A 24,749-nucleotide genomic window follows, 5' to 3' on the forward strand; every position below is an offset into this window, starting at 1 on the left:
GTTGCTGCAGAACCCAAAAGGTTTTTGGAAAACATAATAATCATCTTCCATCTTCCATATGTGAGGATGGATCTTTCTTGACACCACACAATTCATACTTAGCTCCCTCACATGTTATTCTGCCTATACAGAAAAGCATAGTGAATGAGGCTGAATCACATGCCTCTCCATTTTGTGGCTGAGGATGTCTCAAGCATAGTTGGTATGGAGCAGTGTTTATGCTGAGACAGACCATGACACATCAAGTAGTCTCTAATTTGCCCTGAACACCTGTTGACCAGAACCCCAGTCACTTCTGTGGTGCTCAGTGAGTGCTCCTAGATCAGTTCAAGATTAAGTCTTTTTCTACTCCCTTTCAATCACTACTTTCCTAATATAACTAACTGCTTTGCTTCCTGTTTTTTAGGAAAATAATTCTTTTCCCCTATCTCAAAGGATCTGCCTAAAATATGTATTAGTTTTCAACTATGGAAAAAGTTATTTCCCCTTCCCTCTTTTGCTGCTAAACTATGGTCTGAAAAATACATTTAATTCTCTGATTTGTACAACTCAATTACTCCCTTTGGGATCTTAGATTGTGCACGATTGCCTATAAAATATTTTCCCTTTGCTTTGGAAAAGATATTTTCCCCATTTGGGCTCTTAAACACTTGTTCTAGGAACAGGTAGATGCTGTCATTCAAAAGTCCATTGTTTGTGGCCCATCTGTGACCTTATTTTTACCTCCTCCCCCCCAGCACAGCAGATCAGCAGGCAGTTACACAAGAAAGCTGTTTTGGTGAGCTGCAAATCTGCCGAAAGAATTGTTTTCACAGGATTTCAGCCTATGACAAAGGAAGCATCAGCTTTTTATGACTTAGTAATGGTAGAGTCTCCAGGAGTGGAGAAATTCAGCATTAATATGAGAAAAAGGAACTTTCTATTCCAGCAGCTGGATGGGCAGATCCCGTGGTTTTCTCTCAATTCTGACTCCCACGCTAATTAATACAAACCAGCACCCCACAGGATCTCCATAAATCCCTACCTGAATGGATAATCTGCTGCACAGCAACAACAGACAATTTCAAATTAACCCTTCAGTCTCAGAGGGAAGACATACACATAACAAAAAACACAGAATCATAGAATCGTGGAATTATTTAAGCTGGAAGGAACACTTAAAAGTCATCGTCCAATTCCCCTGCAGAGAACAAGGACAGCTGCAGCTTGATCAGGAGCTCAGAGCCCTGTCCAGCCAGACTTTGAATTTCTCCAGGAAATGGATGAGACAACCTGTTCCAACAGCTCACTACTCTTATTGTAAAAACACTTCTTCCATGTATCCAGTCTAAATCTCCCCTCTTTTAGTTTGAAACCATTTCTACTTGTCCTGTCATAGCAGACTCTGCTAAAGAATCTATTATTTACTTTCTTATTAGGTCCCTTTAGATACTGAAATATACATACCAGCATTTATCCCCAAAACAATGAGTGGATCGGATCTGACACTACTAGTTAGGCACAACTTTCTAGCAAAATGAATAACCAAATAAGTGAAATAAATTGTGAGATTAAGTGGTAGATTCTACATCAGATATAGGTAAGCCAAGACATTATGAAAGCAAGTTGGGAGGGAATCTTGATCTGCCTGAGGGGAGAAAGGCACTACAGAGGGACCTGGATAGACTGCATCGAGGGGCCAAGGCATGAGTTAGAATAGGGCCAAGATCTGGGTTTTTTTACCACAACAACCCCAGGCAACCCTACAGGTTTGGGGAGGAGTAGCTGGAAAGCTGCCTGATGGAAAGGGACCTTGGTGTATATATTGAGACAGTCGGCTCAATATGGGCCAGCAGTGTGCCCAGGTGGCCAAGAGGGCCAGTGACATCCTGGCTTGTATCAGGAATGGTGTGGTGAGCAGGACTAGGTAAGTCATCCTGCCCCTGTACTCGGCATTGGTGAGGCCTCATCTCGAATACTGTGTTCAGTTTTGGGCACCTCAGTACAGAAGGAACAGTAAGGTGCTGGAGCAGGTCCAAAGAAGGGCAACAGGGCTTGTGAAGGGCTTGAAGAATATGCCCTGCGAGGAGAGACTGAAGGAAATGGGGCTATTTAGTCTGGGGAAAAGGAGGCTGAGGGGAGATATTATTGCTCTCTTCCAGTATCTGAAAGGTGCTTACACAGGATTGGTCTCTTCTCACTGGTGACAGGTGACAGGATGAGGGGAATTAGTCTCATGTTGCACCAGGGTAAGTTTAGGTTGGATATCAGGAAACACTTCTTTACAGAAAGGGTTGTTAAGCACTGGAATAGGCTCCCCAGAGAGATGGTTGAGTCACCATCCCTGGATGTGTTTAAAAACTGTTTGGATGTGGTGCTCAGGGACGTGATTTAGCAGAGGGTTGTTGGAGTTAGGGTAGGATGGTTAGGTTGTGGTTGGACTCTACAATCTTTAAGGTCTTTTCCAAACTGAGCAATTCTATTACTCTATGAAAGCTAAACCTTAGTCCAATACTGATTATTGGCATCCCTGCAGGGTCAATAAGGCCAAATCCTGTGTGCTGTACTTTGCAGAAGGTTGAGCTAGGTGGTCGCAATGATCTCTCACAGCTTTGAAATCTCTTTTTCTATGAGTATAAGAAAAGAGATTTGCTATTTTTTAAAACTATTTTCAATAATTAATTCCAGTTTGTGTCTATCAAAAGAACATAAAGACACTCTGAGGGAATAATGAAGGGGAAGGGAAATTAAAGGGCTTTTATCACGAAATTCTTGTTTTTCTGATGTGTTTTTAGAGAAATCTCAGCAGTTATTCATAAATGCAGATCAGCCAGTACATCCTCTCTGGAGTCTTCTACAGGCAATATAATTTAAAAGAATAAAAAAAATAAAGCTCGAAAGACATTCTTATTATGTGTTTATGTTTTTGCTGACTTGCTGGGATAGTTCTGAATGCGGCCCATCAAGTTTAGTTGGGTGTGAGCTTGCCTACCCAAAAAGAATTGCAGGAGTAGAAAGGGACCTCAAGTGATCATTGAGTCCAGCTGGACTCCAATATCTCAGCAGTCTCTTCTCCTTGCCCCTGGTGCCATGAAGAGGAGGAAGAAAAGCCAAAAAAGTCACACATACAAAAAAAAAAATCTAATATTTAATATTTTAAACACATTAGTTGTTTAACATAGAGTGCCTTGAAAACAATAGTGCCACTACTACTAATAAAATTTATTCTAATTTCTAGGTGATCAAATGTCTCCAAACACTTAATTCGATGTTTATGTCTCTACGGCAATGGGCATGTCAAAAAAAATCTCACAAGGATCAAATCCTTAATGAATCAAACTAAATTACTCCAGGAATTAATTTGGCTGAGATAAAACTAGCCACGCTGGGATATTCAAAAAGATCTGTCAAAAATTGTGATGCTAAGATCTTATTTAAGCACACTAATATAAGGATGAAAACTAAATATATTTCTTTATTCGCAGTCAGGATTTTTGTGTTTCATTTAAAAATAAAAATAAAAATAGCTGCTTTTGTAAAATGTATACATTTTAATGTATACAGCAGAAACGAAATTTCAAAGAGTTATATCAACAGTTAAGACTGAAAATCGGCCCTCAAAACTGGACAAAAAGCATGCATCTTATGCATTCGGTAACATTTATACTTAGGTTTACACCCAGTTCATTTGCAACAACTGCTTGCAATTAAAGTTTCTGGCCATTACGGACACTTATGAACGCTTTTGAAAAAGAAACAAGACGGTTGTTCCTCTTCAGTGCAAATAAAAAAGGAGTAGATGGCAGTACCATCCAGTAGAAAAGGTGAAAAAGCCCTTTTCCAGAAGCTTCTTTAACACCTAGCAGGTTCTCCACACTTGTCTCAATCTTCTTTAAGCAAGATTTCAATCATTTTATCCAATAATGTTCTCAGTTGTCTCCTAGACACCAATGTTTATCCACACCACACATCTTCATAACCTCTGTCTCAGAACTGTCTCCAGTCCCTCACTGGCCACCTTCTGAGCAGTTCCATGATTTCCCACTCCTTGGCTGCAGTGTGCGCTGTTTGCAGTTTGGAGTGTGTCTATATTCATTCAGTAAGTAACATACTTCATTCAATGCATGATACAATATACGTCCACTACAGCAGATGACATTCTTTTGCTATACAGTTAGGTATATGCTTGTTCCTGAGACTAAAAGTGTACTCTTGGACTTCACTGCATTGACTCAGCAACCTGCTCTAGCTAATTTCGTGGTTACTTGTGTTTTTGCTATTAGCTTTTTATATAAACAACGTTTTTTGGGGGGACATTGTTTTAAATGCAGACTACTGAACAGTTCCGCTTTAAAGTGTTTGAAGACAAACCTTCCTTTCCATTCAATATAATAAAGACTCAACATTCTATCAAGAATTTCCTCCCTATCTATCAGTGCACCAAGGGCGCCAAAATGGGATTCTGAATTTCGTATGGAAATGCTTTCCTAGGCATCCTCAGCTTTAGCCTACAGATGTTTCCCATAAAATACAGAACAAATCCAAAATTTCTTAACATCTCTGGATAAATGCATTCAACATGATATATCCAAGTCATCAGTGCTAGGCACCTGTTTTTTTAACTAACTTTTCCAACTGTTACTATATCAGAAGTATTGTGCCTACAGTTTTAAGACCAGAGCAGTTCAGGTAGCTGTTTAGGGCTAGCAATAAAAGAACTGTGCCACTAACAAACTTGGTTTGCTATCATTGGAAGCAAAGTGGATGCTGTCATCAGTCTGGCCCGTGCTGGTGACATTGTGCTTTCTGATTCCTAATCCTGGACAACCAAGAGAGTTGTATCTATTGCGTTATGAACACATACTCACTCTAAAATCAGAAAGGAACATCATTAATATTAATATTCCCGATGCAAATGTAGTAATAGTGTTACCAAAAAAGATTATCACTATTTCATCCTGCTGGTAGATGTCACACAAAAGAAAATACATGAGTAACTATTCACTGTAGCTTGAGTTTCCATGCTTTGTTATTCACCCGGGGATTTCTTAAGCAAGGAGTTATTAATTCTGTCCTTTGGAAAAACCAAAGATGTTAGGAGTAATTCTCACATTAAGCACATGGATTAGCAGCCAACAGTGGAGCAGAGCCAGTTGAGCATCCTTGAATCTCCACAGCAACATAATTTATCCTAGACAAACTGTACTCAGAATAAGTGATTTTACAAGTCAGTTTTTAGGAAAAAAAATATTTCTGGTAGCACAATTTAAGAGCACAAATTTGTTTATACATTGTCTACTGGTCAACAAACAGATAACACAGCTGTTATGCCTTTAACAGAACAGTTCTGTTTCTCTGCACAACCATCTAAGCATCCACTACCAGTGATAGGATTTCCAGAGTATCTTCGATGAATTGGATAGATTAGGGAATATATCTTTTTTGAAACTCCTATAGAGGAGGCAGTGATAGATTTTTGGATTTGTTCATCACCTCTTCTTTAGCATCACTAGATGCTGGACTCACCTATATCAATAGCTGTTATATCCAAACTATCATAACCAAGGAGCCCATGATCCGTGGAAAATAAAAAAGAAATCAAATCTCCTCATATGGGATTTGCTCTGAACAACTTTTGATTTTGCTGAGAGAAATAATTTGCATCAAAAATGTGCTACAAAGCAACCTGCAGACACAAGTTAAGGAGGGACTATTCTGAGACCATCAAGCGAAAGTCTCATTTCATGGTCTTAAACCAGAAGTCAGCAACATGTGGCCCTTGAGCCATATGCACCTCTTAAGCTGTTCAAGTAAGGTTTCTATGCCAGGACTGAGTCATATCTCGGGAAAGGGAGTAATGGACCATGCTGGCATAGTGACTGCGGGTATAAAGAGAATCTCCTGCTAATAGCAAGTATCAAGCCAGAAGGGGCTAATGAAACTGATATCACTGGGTGACCTTGAAACACTATGCATATAGCCCCACCAATTCTCAAAATAGGACCCATGATGAGCCATTGTCATCTCCCGTCTGTGAATTGCTCTTCAATCATCTCTCCCATGGATTCACCATGTGTCCTATGGTTTAAAGCCATATGAAAACGCACAGGAATGGCCACCCCGTGCTGCCCTGCAAACAGTATTTGATATATTTACTGGAGAATAGGTTTGAAAAATCTATTTGTAATGAAGATAGATAATTATCTAAAATGCAAAAGCAAAAAAAGATAAAAATCCTTCTGTACTTCCTAGTGCTGGAGTTTTAGAGCATAATCCTTGATTACTTTATATATTTGTTAACTGGCATCAAATCATGATCCATTGGTAAATGCTTTTAATTTTAATTTCAAAAAGAATGTAACTTTTTATGGCTGCTGAAACTGTATTTTTAAATCACTGTGAATGTTCCTTAAATAAAAAAAAAATATCAGCAGTGATAGGGAAAGAGTGGTACACAGAGACTTAGTCAGATTTTGACATTTATCATCACAAGCAGCGCTACTGAAGAATTGTATCCATCATGACTTAACTCTCTTTCATTAAAACAAACCTCATGAGAGACATAACCACGTGCACTGTGAATAAGGACGCAATTGATGGGGAATACTTCATAAACAGGTGGAAAGACAAGGAGTTGTACAGAAGGCTTCACCTCTCTCTCCATTTCGGTGCAGAAGACAGTTAAGTGCATGTTTAAAATTGTGACACTTTTAAGATATCCTACAACACTGCTCTTATGAATATTCTTTGACACCAAATTTTTGTTTGTTTCGAAGCTCTAGAAAGTTTGTTTTCCAAGAATATTCAAGGGAATATATTTTAACAGAGTTGAAAGGTAATATTTTGACTTTCAGTTTGGAAGCAGAATTATGTTTTTGTTCTTCATATAAATTTTATTGTGATGTCATATTGCAAGTCCTGTAAAAAATGGAGAGTGAGAAGAGGAACATATAGTAAACTTAATGAGGAAAGAATCATAGAATCATAGAATGGTTTGGGTTGGAAAGGACCTTTAAGATCATGTAGTTCCACCCCTGCTATAGGCAGGGACACCTCCCTGTAGACCAGGTTGCTCACAGCCCCATCCAGCCTGGCCTGGAGTGCTTCCAGAAAGGGGATATTCACAACCTCTCTGGGCAATCTGTTCCAGTGAATCACTACCCTCACAGTAAAGAATTTCTTCTTAGTATCTAGTCTAAATTTGCCGTCTTCCAGTTTAGAGTAATTTCCCCTAGTTCTGTCGCTGCATGCCCTTATAAAAGTCCGTCCCCAGTTTTCCTGTAGGCCCCCTTCTGGTACTGGAAGATCAGTATAAGGTGTCCCCTGAGGTTTTTCTTCTCAAGGCTGCAGAGCCCCAGCTCTCTCAACCTGTCTCAATAAGGGAGCTGTTCCAGCTCTCTAATCATCAGTGAATGGCTTGATCAACCTTAAAAACTGTGTTTTTTTCCCCACGGTCTCACTTTTGGAAAGTCTTCATGATTACTGGGCTTTGAAGTTCTTTTACAAAACATTCAGGAGTTTTCCAATAGTTCAGAAATCCAACACACCTACCAGCTCTGGAGTCCAGCTACCAGGCACACCCAGCTACAACCATTAGCAATGTTAGCCTTGCAAAACTTCTTTTTTCTTGATTCTGATACTATTTCCTCTCTATTATATAAAGATGGAATTGTCCTGTAGTTTCCTCACCTTGAGCCACGCAGAGTCCTTTCTTAGGCATTAACTGCAGTACTGATGCTCTGCAGCCTTGCAGTAAAGGATTGTGATTTCAGGACTTACAAACTGATGGTAATTTCAGTCAGTGCAATAATTTCAATAACCCATTTATCCTCCAAAAAAAAAAGTGAAATAGAATTTGGCTTTAAAGTAGATTTTTTGAAATTTGAGATGCTTTCCTCATGATAACAAAATTGAACAAAAAATCCAAATGCAGGCTTCACAAAAAAAACTGCACAGCATCAGGGACACATTTCCCAGAAAAATGTGCTTGTAATTTGTCTTTTGTGCAGCAGGGAGTTGCCACTGTCACGCTGTGGCCTCAGGTGTTCGTGTGGTTCTATGCATGCAGTTGCTTTTTGAGCTGTTGATCAAAATGTTTACATCGTGATGGCCCTCAATTTCTCTACTGAGGAATTTATTAAACACAAGATTCAGTGAGGCCTTGATCCTCAAGTAAAGAGTGTACAGGCAAGATACTGCGGCCGCATAGACCCCTACCCATTTCCTGACCTTGTATGAAGTAGTGCTACACTGAGGATAGCCCTTCATGAGGTTATGCATACACATCACAGTTGTTCTCTGTTGCCCTACTAAATACCTATTATCATCTGCTTCTTTCTTTAACTGGAAGAGTGACTCTGAAAATGTTACAGTGAAGAGCAAAAGGCACCAGGAACATGGTATTCATATGTTCTTTCTAAAGAAAACCCACATATCTACAAATATGGTATGAAGTCCTATGGGACCTAATAAAGATAACAGGAGTTTGCCAAAATTCCACCCAGGGAAAGATAATACACACTTACACAGAATGAAGTTCCAGACCTGCTGTTTGCAGTGTCCTTCATTCAGCTCTATAATTTTTAAGTGAATCAGCCTAAAATTTGGGAGGTCATTCGAAATTTCTAGCAGTGTTATTACTCCAGAAATGTTATATTGTGTATGATACGTTTGTATCACTAGATAGCTTGCGTAGACCAACCTGCTCCAGTTCTCATTGATTTTAATAACACTGTGCCATTTTATATTAGCTGAGCAACTAAGCCAGAGGCTGTGATTTTTCTCACATTTTTTTTCTTCTTCTTAATAAACAACAGAAAAAATAATATCCTAGTTCTTTGCACAGAACAGGAAAGCAGAGGGCTGTTAAGCATATTTGCTACAGAACAACCAAAGACCATGTGAAAAAAAAAGTGTAGCTGTTCCTGACACATTTAGTAATGACATATTTTATCGTAGCAGACATAGTATCATTTAAACATTGAAAAGCTATGATAATATTTGTACTATGCTCAAGGTGCAGTAAGAGGCGATAAAATCATGATTAAAATGCAATAAAAACATAATTAAAAACACTCTTAATAAAATTCAAACAAATAAAACTCATCACCAAAAGGGAAGGGGTGAAAAAAAATAAGCTGAGGCTGGAACAGGTGATAATTGGAGGTCTCTCAGAGATGGGTATGTTCAAGAGAAAGAAAAACAAAGAAACCCACCTCGTCTCTGAAGAAGAGAAACAAAAATCCCACATATTGAGCTCTCTTGACTAAAATGGGTAGAGGCAGAGTAAAATAAGATAATTAAGAGCAGTGCTGCAGGGGGCACAGATGCAAATGCAGTGAGTGCAGCAGTCCATCACTGATCTGCAGTGAGCACCCACAGTCCCCAAGACATTCCTTATATGTAATTGTCCATGAACCCTGCTGATTGGAGGGGTCTGATTTTGTTTACCATCAGCTGCAAGGGAAATGTTGAATGCTCATACATGAATATATTTGCACTGCACATAGCTATGAGAGTAATGAGGCATGATAACATATCTCCGGGTCCTCCAGAGTTTTCCAGGTGCTTTCAGGGTAACAGCCAAATCATGGGTTTCCATTCCAACCACAGTACTAAAATCCTCTGCTTCTGAAATCCTCAGCAGAATCCAGCTCCTACAACACCCTTCTTTTTCTCTTACAATGAGCAGCTTTGTCCCATGGAAAACTGCTCTGAAGATTGACACAAAAATCATTTTTGAAGTCCCTCAGTGTTATCTGTGCTCCATCCTTCTCCTGCATCCCGTTGTTTTTCACTCCTTCACTACTGCATGCGATAATACATAATTGTTTGCATTTTCAAAGCCCTCTTGTCTTTTGGCCGTCACCTTCGAGTGACAAAATGTCATTTTTGATCAGTCCATCATGTTGGTCTCCACCATTCACTGGGGCTAGATTTTAAGCACACTTGTTCATTCTTTTCATGTGTAGGAGGAATTCACTATGAGTAGATCTGTTTCATTACCTTCCTTTAAATCTATGCTTATAACTCTACTTTGATATGATCCCTGTGAAAACCTTAGCAATAATTAACTTCCTGATATGCCAAACTCCCCCTATGACAGTAACCTATATTTTGTATTATTTTTTTCTGTTCACTCATCCTTCACCTTTCTCATCTCATACATGGCTTGAAAGCTTTGAGAACACAGATTTAATTTTCTTCTTTGTTTGTACAGCTCATAGTACAGTAACTGCTAGGTCTTCGTCTAGTCCAAGTCTTGATCCTCCAGGTATTATTGTAGCAGAAATCATAATAACAGCCACAATATAAAAAATAAAGAAAACCTACCTGGAGGTCAAAATTTAACCAAAATGTTTGAAACTGCTTCTGGTGCCCTGTGCTCAAACCTGTGTGCAAAAGACATAGCTTAAGGAAGGTAACTGCAAAACAATTAGGATGTAGCCACAACCTGCAGCCACTGGGTAAATCTACCCTTTAAGTGTGTGATGACAAACAACCATCTGTGAAGAAGAAACAACCCAAACTGACTGGTGAGATCAATCAGAGACAGAAAGAAGCATGACATCTTCTACCATTCTTATTTATGCATATTAAATAAATAATCTGTGACTGGAAGGTTGGGTATGCTGTCCATATCATTTACACTATTCAACTGTTCATAAAAACCTGAAAAATCAACTGAATAACAGAAAGGACTTACAATATGCTAAATCTCCTAAACACAATGAACTGCAAAGCCATAATCGAAAGTATTCACTGATGTAATGAATTCAGTGTTAGTGAAAAAACCCACACATTAGTGAGTTTTGAAATTTTCTGTGGGATACACCCTGGCAGTCAGTGAGCAGGGTATCCTTCTATAGATTCATCCTAAAATGTGGCTATCCTCTTGTTCTGATATATGCTTATACTTGTGTTTTCTTACAGCACGGAGTGTTTTACATGAATGTTTCAAGGTCAGAGCTTCAGCACGATTTCTTATTTACTCTTCTACCTACTGTGGCATTACTGAGAAGATTGGATGATGCCTGTGAAGACAACTCCAGTAGTTTACTTTCTATGAAGTCAGTAAAAAAGACGAGCCATTCTAGCTTTGATCTGTATTTGAACAATTTCATACAGCTCTCTCACTCATAACATCCCTGTTTATCCTCAGTACACACTGGAGAGCGTGAAGCTAGATCCATAGATTAAACATGCTATCCATCAGCTGCCTGTAGCTGCAGATAATTATTTCAACTGCCGTTTAAAAAAAAAGAATCAGAATGGTGCCAAATTGAAAAATCTGTTCCTCACTTCTCCTGGTGCATGAGGTCCCTTGTTGGGTTATTGAAATTGCTAGGCTGTTCTCGTAGCCAAGGAAAAGAGAGAAGACAGATGGAGCCATGCATTTTTGTAAAAACTCTTAAGAACTGTCCTCGTGACAACCCTTTCTCTGTCTCCAAGGCAGTGGTTGAATCTTGTTATGTGTCCTGCTCTATAGTAAAGATATTCTGAGCAATGCCTGACAATTCTGGCATGTTTTCTGTGGGGATTTACTTGTACTGCATCATTAAAGAAAGATATTTTTTATATGATCAACTCAATGTTGCCCCCTCCCCTCTTCTTCAGAAAACAAAAGCATCTAAATATTTATATACACATATACATACATGCATATATGTTCTACTTGAATAAATGTTAACATCCTAATGGAAGATAAAAGCAAGAATTTGAAAACGGATGCCTGCATTTTAATTGTTGTGGTAATGTATTTAAATTGTGCATGGGCTAAAAACCCTGAGGCAATGCAGATCCCTTTCTAATATGTCCTGGGTGTTAGAAATGCAATGCACTTAATTTCACACAGAAACAAATCCCATTCAGAAGACCTACACAAGAAGCAAGGCTGCTGTGCCTCTGTGTTCTAAATCATCCAAATATTTTCTTTTGCTTTGCCTCTGTTCAAAAGAAAAAAAAAGTGCCCAGTATAAAACATTTCAGCACTGCCCTTCTTGTTTTCTAGTTCATTTATTCTACTCTACTTTCCTGACTTCCTACTAACCTATTATTCTGTCTGCTCCCCTGTGTCTCAAAATCTTATTTTCCTCTGTATATGACATTGATAATTTTGTAAATATTTTGTATGTATATGAATGTGTGTATGGGGAGGAAGTGGAAAAAAGTCTTTCACACATATCCAGTCTTCATGTCTAGATAGGTAACACACAAATGCATAAACAGAGCTTTTGAGTCGATGCAAATGATGGATAAGCATACTTTGCATTTCTATAACATCTCCCATTGAGTGCTTTACAAATATCAGTGAATTCATAACACCAATGAATGGCAGAGAAGTGTAAATATCCTTACTGAGAGACAGGAGAACTTGTACAAGATGGCTATATTTTAAGAGGTATTGAACATGCGCAGCTGTCTTCAACGTCAAGACAAAAATGGAAGATGTTCATCACTTTGGCAAAAAGGACTCAAATCCTTGGCCCCTTCTATCTGAGATTTAAGTGTCTAATTTTCTCCAGCTCAGGTGCAATATAGCCTCGAAGTAGAAACCTCTGAAAAAGTTATTTGCCTATGTTTTATAGAAGATAGGATGAGATGATCATAAAAGTGATCAAAACTTAATATCTATGAACTTTGAAGATAGTGGCTTAGGTGATATTTCCACAGTAAATCTTCAGTAAGATCAGGAATAGAACTCAGGTTCTCTGATCAACACTATTTTTTGTGCTTCTATCACAGATGTGTGATTGTCCTTTTCAACTAGGTCAAAAACTCCAAAAATAATAAAACATATAGGAACTGATAAAGCAAGTAGATGTGTTACCTTGTCAACACTATCCACATTAAGGCTTACAAAGTTTCTATCGTAGTATATGATATAATTCAAAAATAAAGTCACAAACTCTATCTTGCCTTCAAGGTAGATCATCTCCAGCAAAATGTCCTTTATTTTTTACCAGTTTACTGTGCTATGGCACAACACAAAGCCCTGCTTTCAAGAGAGGTTGGACACAATTGATTATACAAGTGTATTAGAACACATTGTCTCTGGAAATCAAATTTACTTGAGTAAGTTCTAAATGTGAATTTTTCTTCTTTTGCCTGTTATTTTGCAGAGAGCTGAAAGAAACAAAACTAATCCAAAACAAAACAAAACACTTCTTATGTGTTTGTTTCACTTGTATTTCAGAAAAAAAAATTTAGTGTTCAGTCTACTATTATGTTGTTTTTTCATGTGGAATGTAAGCTTCAAATACAGACCACTGTTTAATAAAATGATCATCACTCAATGCTAAAGATGTTAAAGGAAGAGCATATTATGGTGAAATAATTATATATATATAATTATATAATATATGTTTGTTATTCATTCATGAGAAAGACACACACAAAAAAAGATCATCAACCACGGGAAAAACAGTTGTGCTCTTCCCTTTAACTAGGTAGACCTATGGTCATTTGGTAAGGAATGCTTTATGCTTTCTCCTTTATTTTGATTTATAAGCAAGTCATTGTTCAATCTAATTGTGTCCAATTTATCTCAGGAACACATTGCATCTTGGCATTTCACCACTTTTAACTGCATAGAAAAATTGATACTAATAAAGGGCCTTTTTTCCCTCCTTCCCACCCTGCCTACAAGTAAGTCTATGAAATCAGATCGTTCCATGTACATCAGTGAATCAATAAGAGCAATAAATCAATATAGCTTATTAAATGTTACAACATTCTGGACTATTACCTAGATTCATCCAGCAGAGCTCTTATCACCTTAGGTGTTTATATAATAAGACATTTGTGGAATCCCCACAAAAGCAGAATTCCAATAACTCATTTTAAAGGCTATTAATAATCAAGAATTAGGAAGTTTAAGCGCAGTTTATGACCTAGCTGGTAGAAAACGTAACACACTGTCATAGGCAGTCTAGACAATTTCCTAAGGACTCCTTAATGACAGAAAATACAACAACACAGGAAGAAGTGGAAAGCAAAGGAAAATGGAGTTCCTTCTTCTAGTGAGACATCACCAGCTTTTTTGTTTCCATCTACATACACGTAAATTTTTTTGTTGATGGTGCTTTTTCCCAGCCGAGGATGGTCATCTTCTCAGAGGTTACTTGTCCCTACTATAGTGGGATCCATGCAGACCTAGGGCACCTTTGTTCTCTCTCATTTGTTGGTGTAAGAGATTCTTCTAGATGAATATTATCCCCCCCCCAAAAAAAATGAACAGGCTGTGAGGCTTGCATTTCACCACAGCTGTGGTGATCCTCCTGTTCCCTCTCTCCTCATCCACTAGGACATCAGATCACACTGGGGGAAGTAGCACCTCTCCCTCAGTTCACATGCTCAAAGCAGAAGCCCATTTCAGGATGCACACTGAAGAAGTGCCCAGAAAGTGTTGGCTCAACACCTGAGGAAAATGAATATCCTGGTGCCTTGCATTTTGGCAATGGTGGATAGTCACCCCATCTAGTTGCTGAGCTTGAGTTCAAAAAGGGAGAACATCCAGCTGTGCTCTCTTATCTCTATCGATGGGAAATTTGATATACTTTTGTGAATTCCTTAATATTTATAATCCATTCACTGAAGATTTACTGGGTGGGATTTGCCTGCTGTGGGAGGTGAAAGAGAGACCGAGGAAATGATTCAGTATCCTCTCAGCATCATAACCTTTCAGACTAGGATGCAGTTGAATTTCTGAACGACCTATTTATCAGTAAGGTGTCAGTAGGAATTGATGAATCCTTAAAAGCCACAGTTAAGCAGCATGCAGCATAAGGATGGAGAGCAGAAGAAGCTGTGTGCATTGTGCTTTTAGGAGGAAAGCATGCTACTAGCAGTAGTCATCCTTTTTAATTCAGATAACACCTGTGAGGAATATTTAAATCACATTTAGTGTGAGATTAAAAAAAGAAAAATTTTTGACTTAATAAGAAGGCACCATGAGAGACCATGGTGAGAACAGACCAAAATAGACTTGTGACACAAAACCCTTTTTGAAGCATCGCTCTATACAGTGGTATATTATCAACAGAGCAGATGAATAACTAAAATCCAATCTTGCTGGTTCCATTGAAAATCTGGATTCATTTTGTTACATTAAAGACTATTATTATAGCAGCAAAGATCTAATTTTTACCTCACTATTAAAATTCATTGTAATAATTACTATGGCACCATCAATGATAATGAATGTTGTCTGCGTGTGTTCACTCATGCACGCCCAAAGTGATATGCAATTTTTAACACACATTGCAGTCCAACCCCTTGATCCCTCCTGCAGAGCACTGAATAACTATCAGCTTTTGCTTCTCAGTACTCCTTGCATTAGAGACAGAGATGACTTGAATTTGCTCACAGTTTATCCTGAATGCAGTAAGGATAGTGTATATTGTATAGACCCCACAGCTATGAGCTTACTGAATCCACCAAATTAAAATGTTTAAAAAAAAAGAAAAAAAAACTCCACGAGGAAAACAGTGTAAATGTACAGAGAATTGAGTCTTGTTATCAATGTCTTACTTCATGTGTCATCTCAAAATGAATGTGCAATCTGCTGTAGTATGTAAGCACGGGGTGTAAAGAGAATTTACAGTATATAGAATGAGGTTTAAAGTTGTTATCAATAAGTGTTCCATCTGAAATAGCATTTTGTAACAGTAGCTACAACAGTGTATATATCAGACATATACACATAAAAATGCATACATATGTCATAAATGTACACACGCACACAGAGATATAGGCAGAAAATCACACCAGCAACATTTGAATTCTCTCTTTTTCCTGAGCTCCTTCTGTAACATGAGTGATTTTCCTATGCTTATTATTAATGAGCTTGATCCTGTGATTACTGCAGTTACATGCAGAGCTCTGAGAACATGGGAAAACTTGCTTGGCAAGCAGGCTTCCAAAATGGAATCAGCTCTCCAGATTGAATGAACTCCATGGGACCAGGGTTGTGAGCATCACTGGAGAAATGCAGGGGGGAGAACTGCAGCTAGCAAAAAGGAAAAGAAACTACTCACCAAGGAAAAGAAGATAAAAATCAGAGCAATTAGAAGAAAAACAAACATGTTTTGTCTTAATTCTGTTGTTGGCTTTCTCCTTGGTAGACCCCCTGCCCCTGTCCTTATTCATGCCAGTTGTGTGTGGCAGGAGAGCTACAGATGGAGCTGTAATAGCACACATGCAGTGTTATCTGCTTAAAAGGAGAGAACAGCCCACAGGGTAGTATTGTTCTCACAGGGTAGAAGGAGATACTTGTGAGGTAATTATTGAAATAAATACAAAATTCACAAGTTCCTTGCAGGAATATTTCATTGTTCAGTGCGTTATAAAGCACAACTACAGATAGTTGGTATAAGTTGCTTATACAGAATCTGGAGGGGCAATAGCAGGTAATGACAAACGCCGTGGATTTAAAACAAAAGTTGCAACAGAAGACAATGAAAAATACACTGATAGAGCAGGAAACTCATCATAAACTTCCAATATCTTGGCAATTGGGCCTGAGTCTGCCATCTGACCTTTCTGCCTTCTTTGTTTTTCCTGGTTTGAAGTCATTATCATGCTCAGAAATAAATTTAATTAAAAAAAAAAAAAAAGGAGACAGAGAAGAAAAGCAAATTGCAAATTATTGTTTGAGAATCATCAAAAGAGATAGATACAGATCAGTACATAGGTCATACTCCAGTGATGGCCAAACCCAAGCCAGGGCACTAAGCCACCTTTTAAGACCTCTGAGAAATGTTACAAATACATGGAGGCCACAGATCACAGGTAGAAAACAATTCTTTCTCTCTGACTGTGTATGAATCCATGTGACGTGGCTAGCTATGCTCAGTATGGCATAGATTAGAGATTCTCCTTTTTATACTTGTATACATTTTTGCTTTTATGCTTTTTATGATTTTTCTTTAACATCATGTAAAGCATGGAACTAAAGTATTAACTCTTTAATTCCCCGTGCTTTACATGATGTTATGATGTGGAATACCAATAAGAAAAATCATAAAACCATGATACATTCTCAAGCTAAAGCATTGTATATTCAGTCAACTTCTGTGGCTTTCCTTTAGTCTAATTTGTATTTTATTGCTTTCTGGATCATCAGTTGTTGCTTGTAAATTCTTCCATTTTGTTTGTTAGCTCACTCACATGTGTGCTATATTTTAATACAGGGCCCAAGGGTAAGGTCATTTTTCAGTCATCCTTGTTGAACATATGAACTGAAGAATGTCTGCAGAACAGAGATGGACAAACTCTGATGAATGACAAAAGCTTGAGAAAAAAGGATTCTCTTATCTCTATAAAGCGAATCAGTGCAGACAAGATTTAGGGAAGACTCTGATATGTATGTAGCCTGGAACATCATGTGGAAAACTTGCAGTATCTTGTAATAACAAAAGATGTCTCAAGAGATGACAACTGTCCAATAGCAAACACTTTCAGTTCATGACTTCTGTTCCAGAGTGTCTGATAAGTGAAATCATGTGACTACTCCCACCAGAAATGCGCTAGCAGAGTAGAAAAAGTTGTCTTCCACATGGATCATCTCCAGAGCAAGTGATAGGCTCCAAGCAATGTCTCCAGAGGATGTACTTGCTGAGTATAGTTGACGGAAATACATCAACTTGCATTTCTCTTCAAATACAAGGGGTAAAGAGGTGAGGCAGTTATAACCAAAATAAAGGCAGACAGTCCTTGGTAAATGGAGTGATAGGAAGCACATTCTCTAGTGGTGGTTAAGTTTTATTCTGAAAATATGTTTCATCTTTGACACAGTATTCTATTTGTGTGGTAAAGGGAAGATGGTCTGTGAAAATCTTATGGCATTATCTAAGGGTTTCTTCCCAATAGGCTATTTTCTTCAAAAACTTTCTGCTTATCACGATCTCGTCTATTATGAAAGTACATATTTCTTCTTCAGAGCAATTTTAAGGGCCTCAGAAATAAAGGAAAAAGATTCTGCTGAGAATTTCTTCTTTTACAGGTTTCAGATGTTCTGCACAATGGAAGTTTAGTGACTCCACATCCTTAGCTTATTTGGGGCAATGCAGAGGGGAATAACACCATGACTACTTTTTCTCTTGCACTTATCTGTGCTGAAACTGTGGAGAATTTGCCCCTCACAAGTAAAGCAGTAAGTAAAATAAGGGGATTGTCCTGACTGTACCCCACTGGATATGCCTATTCTTTCCTCACTCAAGGGAGTTTAATCCACAAGAATATCAGTGCCTATGCTTATGAGATCATCTGCTAATCATTTAATTTCTTTGATTCCCTTAAACACAGAAGTCTTATTTGCTTGATTTTGTATGAGATTACCAGACATTTATAAACTTATTAGGCATTTAGATTATGACCATCAACATGCAGATTAATTTCAAGATGAACTCTTGAAAGGTGTAACTAAGCATATAGAGATACAAATCTTTCTGAGGAGTACTCGAAAAGAAATTTGCTGAGAATTTTGATATAAATAAAACAGCCTTAGACAAGATTACTTTCTTCTCACAGTAACTATTTTTGCTGCACTTTTAAAATGAATCACTCAAGAAAAATACTCTTCTTGAAAGATAATCTGCTTTGAATTGTCTTCCATTAACCAAGGAGTAAGAGAACAAGCAGCTGCTGTGACCGCAATAGCTCAGTGCCTTGGCTCTGAAATAAGTGCCACCAACCCACCTCTGCCAGTTCTACCGCACTCCCCAGAATCCTATCAGGAACAGAAGTCTTGTGGTTTCCAATGATTTTTATGTGAGAAGAGATACACACAAATTTATAGTGTTCCACAGCAAATCATTTGTTCAATAAGATATAAAGAACAATCATACACACAGCATTCAGAAAATGATTATGTTAAAGGCTAAAAAGTTTCATTTTTTTCTGAAAGGCCAACTATTCAAATATATATGTTTCACCCACCTTGCAATAATTCTCTCAGCTGGAGAAAATAATCACAGAATTACAGAATCATAGATTCTGTGAGCATGATATCTCTTTTAGTTGAAGTAAGAAGGCCTCATCCGAAGGCTTCCCTTGATCAGGAAGCCTGTAGTAGACCCTGACCATCAGATGTCCTCCATTGGTTTGGTCCCCAATTTTAACACAGAAGCTCTCAACCTGGTCATGGCTGTTTCTCAGAGGCAATCTATACATTTCTTAACATAGAGGTCAACTCCCCTACCCCTCCTGTCTTGTTTATCCCTTCTAAAAAGCTTGTAGCCCTCAACCATAGCTTTCCAGTTTTCCAGTTGTGAGATTTCATTTTAAAATTTCTTTTGTTTTTTTCTTTACCAAGAAAACAGAACGTAAGTATCAGTCATTAATGTGCTGATAACTACCATCTAGAAGACCTTAATACTAGGAGTTGCTGAATCCAGCTATCACATCTCCACTCCCCCAATGTCCAGGCAGAGTCAAGACTCAGCATGTATTCCCAGTAGGCACACACATATAATCACATTTATTTGAAGCATTTATACATATACATGCAACCAGACACCCACATCAGTACATACAGACACATTCAGTGTTCACAGAAGAAACATCAATGGCCTCAGCCTAGCCAAGCAGGATGAAGGCCTTTTAGTGGAAATTTATATATTTTTATATATATATATATTTATATATATATTTAAAGATGTATTTATTTATCTGTATGAAAAAACATGTGTGCACAGTGAGCCCCTCCAGCAATCAGGCTCACACACTCAGTCTACACAGTTTCTGCTACTGGATTCCAGTCTCCCCTGTTGCATACACCTGAATATGAACCCAGATGCTATAACCCTAGTCCAGTTGCTAGTATAGAGCCCTTCGAATATACTAACACACACACAAGCATGCATTATGGGTCTCTCCAGTGAAAGAATTTAGACACATTCTGCATCTCAAGATTTGGTCTCGGATCCTTGCTTTCTCCTGTTGCCTCCTGTACAAGACATGTGCATTCACACACATGCACATACAAGTACATACATACAACTCTCAAGGCCAAGAGTCTCCAGCAGCCGATCAAGACTCCTCTCATCCTTCCAACAGTTCCTGTGGTCTCAACATTAGAGGCCTCTCCCTGGCTCCAAGGCCACTTCAGCTACTCACTGGCTGGTCTGGCTTGATATTTGCTAGTGTCTACACACTGATGAGAGTATCCCTGCTCACTCCAGATGCTGACATTTAAATTCATGCACTCCAATTTCCCTGCATGCCCATTTGTTGGCACCACAGATACATGGACTCTCAGCTTATGTTCTGACTCCAGTTGCTGACACTGAGACTCCCATACACACATATAAACACAGAACAGAGCCCTTATATAGGAGAAGGATTAGAAATGTAATTTAATGAGGAGAATGGACAAATGATACTGACACAAGACATGTCCAAAGACAAATTTGTGAAAATTTGTAAAATACTCATTTGTGGAAATGGGCCCTTTATAGGCTTATGTCTACTGTGATAAGTCTGGGAGCCACCCGAGCAGCATGTTATTAGGCCTATCTCCTATTGCCTCTTGGCTCCTCTGAGCGTATGTGATGATCTTTTTGTCACATAAGCTAAAAAAATATCATGCTATTACATAACTCCCTTTGATTAAATAAGCAATATGGTACGAATAACACTTGAGTAACATCAATATTACTTGGTAGTAGTTAAATGGTAAAGGCTTAGGTATCGCTTAGGAGCAACTTCTGCTGATAATGACTTCTGTGTGATATTCTATCTGCATGCACAGCAACACACTGTAGCAATGAACATCTGGATCACAACATGAGGATGGGCAACATTCCAGTACTACCCAAGAACCTGTTAGCCTAATGTTGAAGGAAACTAACATTACTCAACACTGTGTAACGAAGAAGTTTATTTTTCTAAACACTCTTTGACTTTCTCAGTTTATTCCAAAATCCAAAATACACTGCTTCAAGCATAGAGTTTTTTAAAAAAATCGTCTGAAACAGCATTTCAACTTCCTACTGCAAGTAGGAAATCTGAAAATCAACAGAGGATCACATGGTCTATGAACTTTTACTTCCTCTATTTTTTGGATTTGGTATATCATAAAAGTTCCTGTAATGTGCTTTTAGCACTTTTTCCATGCATGCAATCACTTAGATGATCTCAACACTCATACATTTATACATGCATAAATAAATGAGAGCACTATGAATACACAAAACTTTTTTTGCAGACAGAACTATCCTTAATGGTTTCTGTGAGGCTTCTACAGGGCTTCATGACTTTATCATGAATCTAATGCTGAGTTGTTCTGAAAACAGTTTCTCACTTAGTTATGGCCAGTAGAAAGTCTGACTGCTAAATAGATCTCTTTTACTACAACACAGGCAGTGTTCTACTGCATCATAGGTCTAGCTATTGTAAAAATATGCTATTGAATTTATTCCCAGTGACCATTCCAGCAGAAGAAAAATGTATTTCTTAGAGAAGTGTCATTGATAAGTAGCAGCAGATGACAGCAAATCTACTGATTACACAGCCAATCATGCTTAATTACAGGGCTTACTAGATGAGATGAATTCTTAGGTGATGTGAGATGTCATACCTTCTACAACCTCCATGAGACTGTTAAGTAACAGTGAACAGCAAAGCTGACTGGAAATACCAAAATGTGGTTGGTCACCATTCAATTGATGAACTTACAGGAAACAGATTACGGTACATGTGTTTATTTATTTATTTTGGCATACAATATGTGATGCATAATACTTATTAGAAAAGAAACTCCAGCTTCTATAATTTTCTAATTCAGACATTATCTCAGACTTACAAAAAGAGATTAAAATCATGATTATTCTCTTTTGGAAAATACATTTTTAATGATTTTAAACCAATCCTTTAAGGTATGAGGGGGTACTTCTCAATTTACTAAGGCACTTTGTGCTATTACAAATTTTGTTTTCTCTACAAATAATACATTTAAACTTCTAGCTAGGATTTTAAGTCTGTGTCTAGCTCAGTATCCTAATTCATATAGTGGTCAATGGTGTATACACTAGAGAAGTATTAAAATTCACAGCTGGACTTTCTGTAAGAAAGCTCCTCCTCTTCCAAGAAGTTATCTTCCATCCCCTTTCTTTTTCCTCTTGAAAGCAATTCATAAATGTTTTTCTCTGCTACTATTCTCATTAATCACATAGATGCTTAATAATAAAAAACTGTAATTACCCTTTACTGCATCATAATTATTAGAGCACTAACTGACAGATTCATTCTTAATGAATGCTAGAAATTGGAAAAGGTTTAAAGAGATCATGGGTATTGTTCAGATATCACAGTTATAAACACTGTAAAAGGACCTAAAATGTTATAGTATAAAGAGCCCTTATTATAACCGCAAAAATTTCACCCTGATTAGAGCTTGTAGTACTGACTTCTACAATTTAATTTATCATACTTAGCTGAAAGGGTGATATAAATGGAAGTTTTTTAGAACTCATATTTTCTCAGAAGTAGCTCTGTATAGCCATTTATTATTATGTAAACACAGACTCAACTGTTCTAATTAGTGATGACAATACCTGCAAAGGTTCAATTTTTGTAAGAATCTAGAATCAGGTGTTAAATCTAATACTCAAAGTTTCAAATTGGAAAGAAACGTGATGTGAAAGATTTCTGGTGGTGGGATTTTTCACACTTCTTCTGTACATGTCCAAAATAAACATTAAACCAGCTTTTCTTATAGTATTTTGGCACTACCAGCTTTGATCACAGGCAGAATTCCCTAATGTCTCAGGCTGGACGTTCAGAAATCCTACTTTTCTGAAAGAGTGGTCAGGCACTGGAATGGGCTGCCCAGGGAGGTGGTGGAGTCACCGACCCTGGAGGTGTTCAAGGAACATTTGGATTCTGTGTTGAGGGACATGGTTTAGTGAGTACTATTGGTGATAGGTGGATGGTTGGACTGGATGATCTTGAAGGTCTTTTCCAACCTAGGTGATTCTGTGATTATGTGACTGTGAAAATATTGAAACTAAAACTTAATTTTTAAAGCAGTACAGAACTTTAAATAATATTTGGCTCTAGCAATATAATGGATTTTTTTTTCCTTTCTTCTCTCCATTTATCTCTTTCTTTTCTTTCTTGTTTTCTCTCTTGCTTTCTTTTTCTCACCTCTCTGAAGGTCTTCATTCAACAGACTTTTAAAATCTTGCAGTAAAGTCCTTTTACTGCAAAACAATTCTCCAAGATGTATAAGCAACTGTCAAAGATTAAATATGTGAATGATCACATTGACACTAAAGGAATATTCACAGTATCACAGAATTGTAGAGGTTGGAAGGGACTTCCAGAGATCATCTAGTCTAACCCTTCTGCTGAATCAGATTCCCTGCAGTAGGTTACACAGGAAAGCATTCGGACAGGTAGTGGTACCTCCAGAGAAGGAGACTCCACAGCCACTCTGGGCAGCCTTTCCCAGTGCTCTGTCATATTCAAAGTAAAGTTCTTTCTCAGCATTGTATGAACTGTGTTCCAGTTTGTTCTCAGTACCCCTTTTCCTTTCACTGGACAATATTGAAAAGATACTGGCCCAATCCACTTGACCCCGACCCTTTAGATATTTTTAAGTACAGATAATATTCCCTCTCAGGCTTCTTTTTTCCAGACTGAAGAGTCCCAGGTCTCTCAGCCTTTCTTCGCATGGGAGATGCACAAGACATTTTATCATCATTGTGGCCCTCTACTGGACTCTCTCTATGAGATTCGTATCTCTTTTGAAATGGGGAGCCTAGAACAGAACACAGCACTCCAGGTGTGGCCTCATCGGGCAGAGGAGATGGGGAGCATAATCTCCCTTGACCTGCTAGCAACATTCTTCCTAATGCGCCCAAGGATACTATTGGTCTTCTATAACACAAGGGCACACTGCTGGCTTTGAATCTTTAAAGAATAGAATGCACCATACTAAACAGGACCATAGTTTGACTCTGCAATGAATTGCATTAATCTTTTTAAACTATTACTCCAGTTGCAAATATCTGCATTATGTTCTAGTGTCACTTGACTGGTATAGCACTTGCTGGTATAGCACTTTTTTGCCCTACATACCTTTTTGATCATTCTTCTGCATGAAGTTTGGATGAATTTTATTTTTTGGTCCCACTTTTTTAGAAGAGGGGATTAGGTTCGTATAAGCACACTCTTAGAGTTTACTGAGCCCATGTAAATACTCAGGAAATTTTGTATGAAATGTCTTCACTTGCTTTAAGGCAAAATTTGCAAGTCTACCTAGAATAATTGCATGGACTGAAACAGTTTGATTTTCCCTGGAGCAGCACAAGAGGCATTCACACAATCTTCTCTGCCAGAACATTGGTGGAGGCAATAACTTCTAGAAAGAGGGCAGCTGAGGACAGAGATTTCTAACAGCCTGTACATTTGGATCTGGGAAAGGATATCAGTCCACATTCCATACTTCTTTTAACTAAAATGACAAGACTACCTCAGAGCAATGCAGTAAGAGTGTATTCAGAAGATGACATTCTGTAATGCTGTGAAACCCACATGGTTGCCTAAGATAGGTGACTGATATTAAAGATACTCTCCAAAATTATCAACTTTTAAATGTGTAACACAAGAAGTCCTGATATGGTCTCAACTTCAGTAAATAAAATTTAAACAATATTATATTATAAATATATGGTAATTTTTTGACACTAAGTTTCTCAATAGAGTATTGAGACTTGTGGAAAAAGTACCAGACAGACAGCCCTGGAAATGTATGTCCACAAAAA

The sequence above is a fragment of the Meleagris gallopavo genome, chromosome 2, assembly GCF_000146605.3.
Source record: "Meleagris gallopavo isolate NT-WF06-2002-E0010 breed Aviagen turkey brand Nicholas breeding stock chromosome 2, Turkey_5.1, whole genome shotgun sequence".
Taxonomy (NCBI): domain Eukaryota; kingdom Metazoa; phylum Chordata; class Aves; order Galliformes; family Phasianidae; genus Meleagris; species Meleagris gallopavo.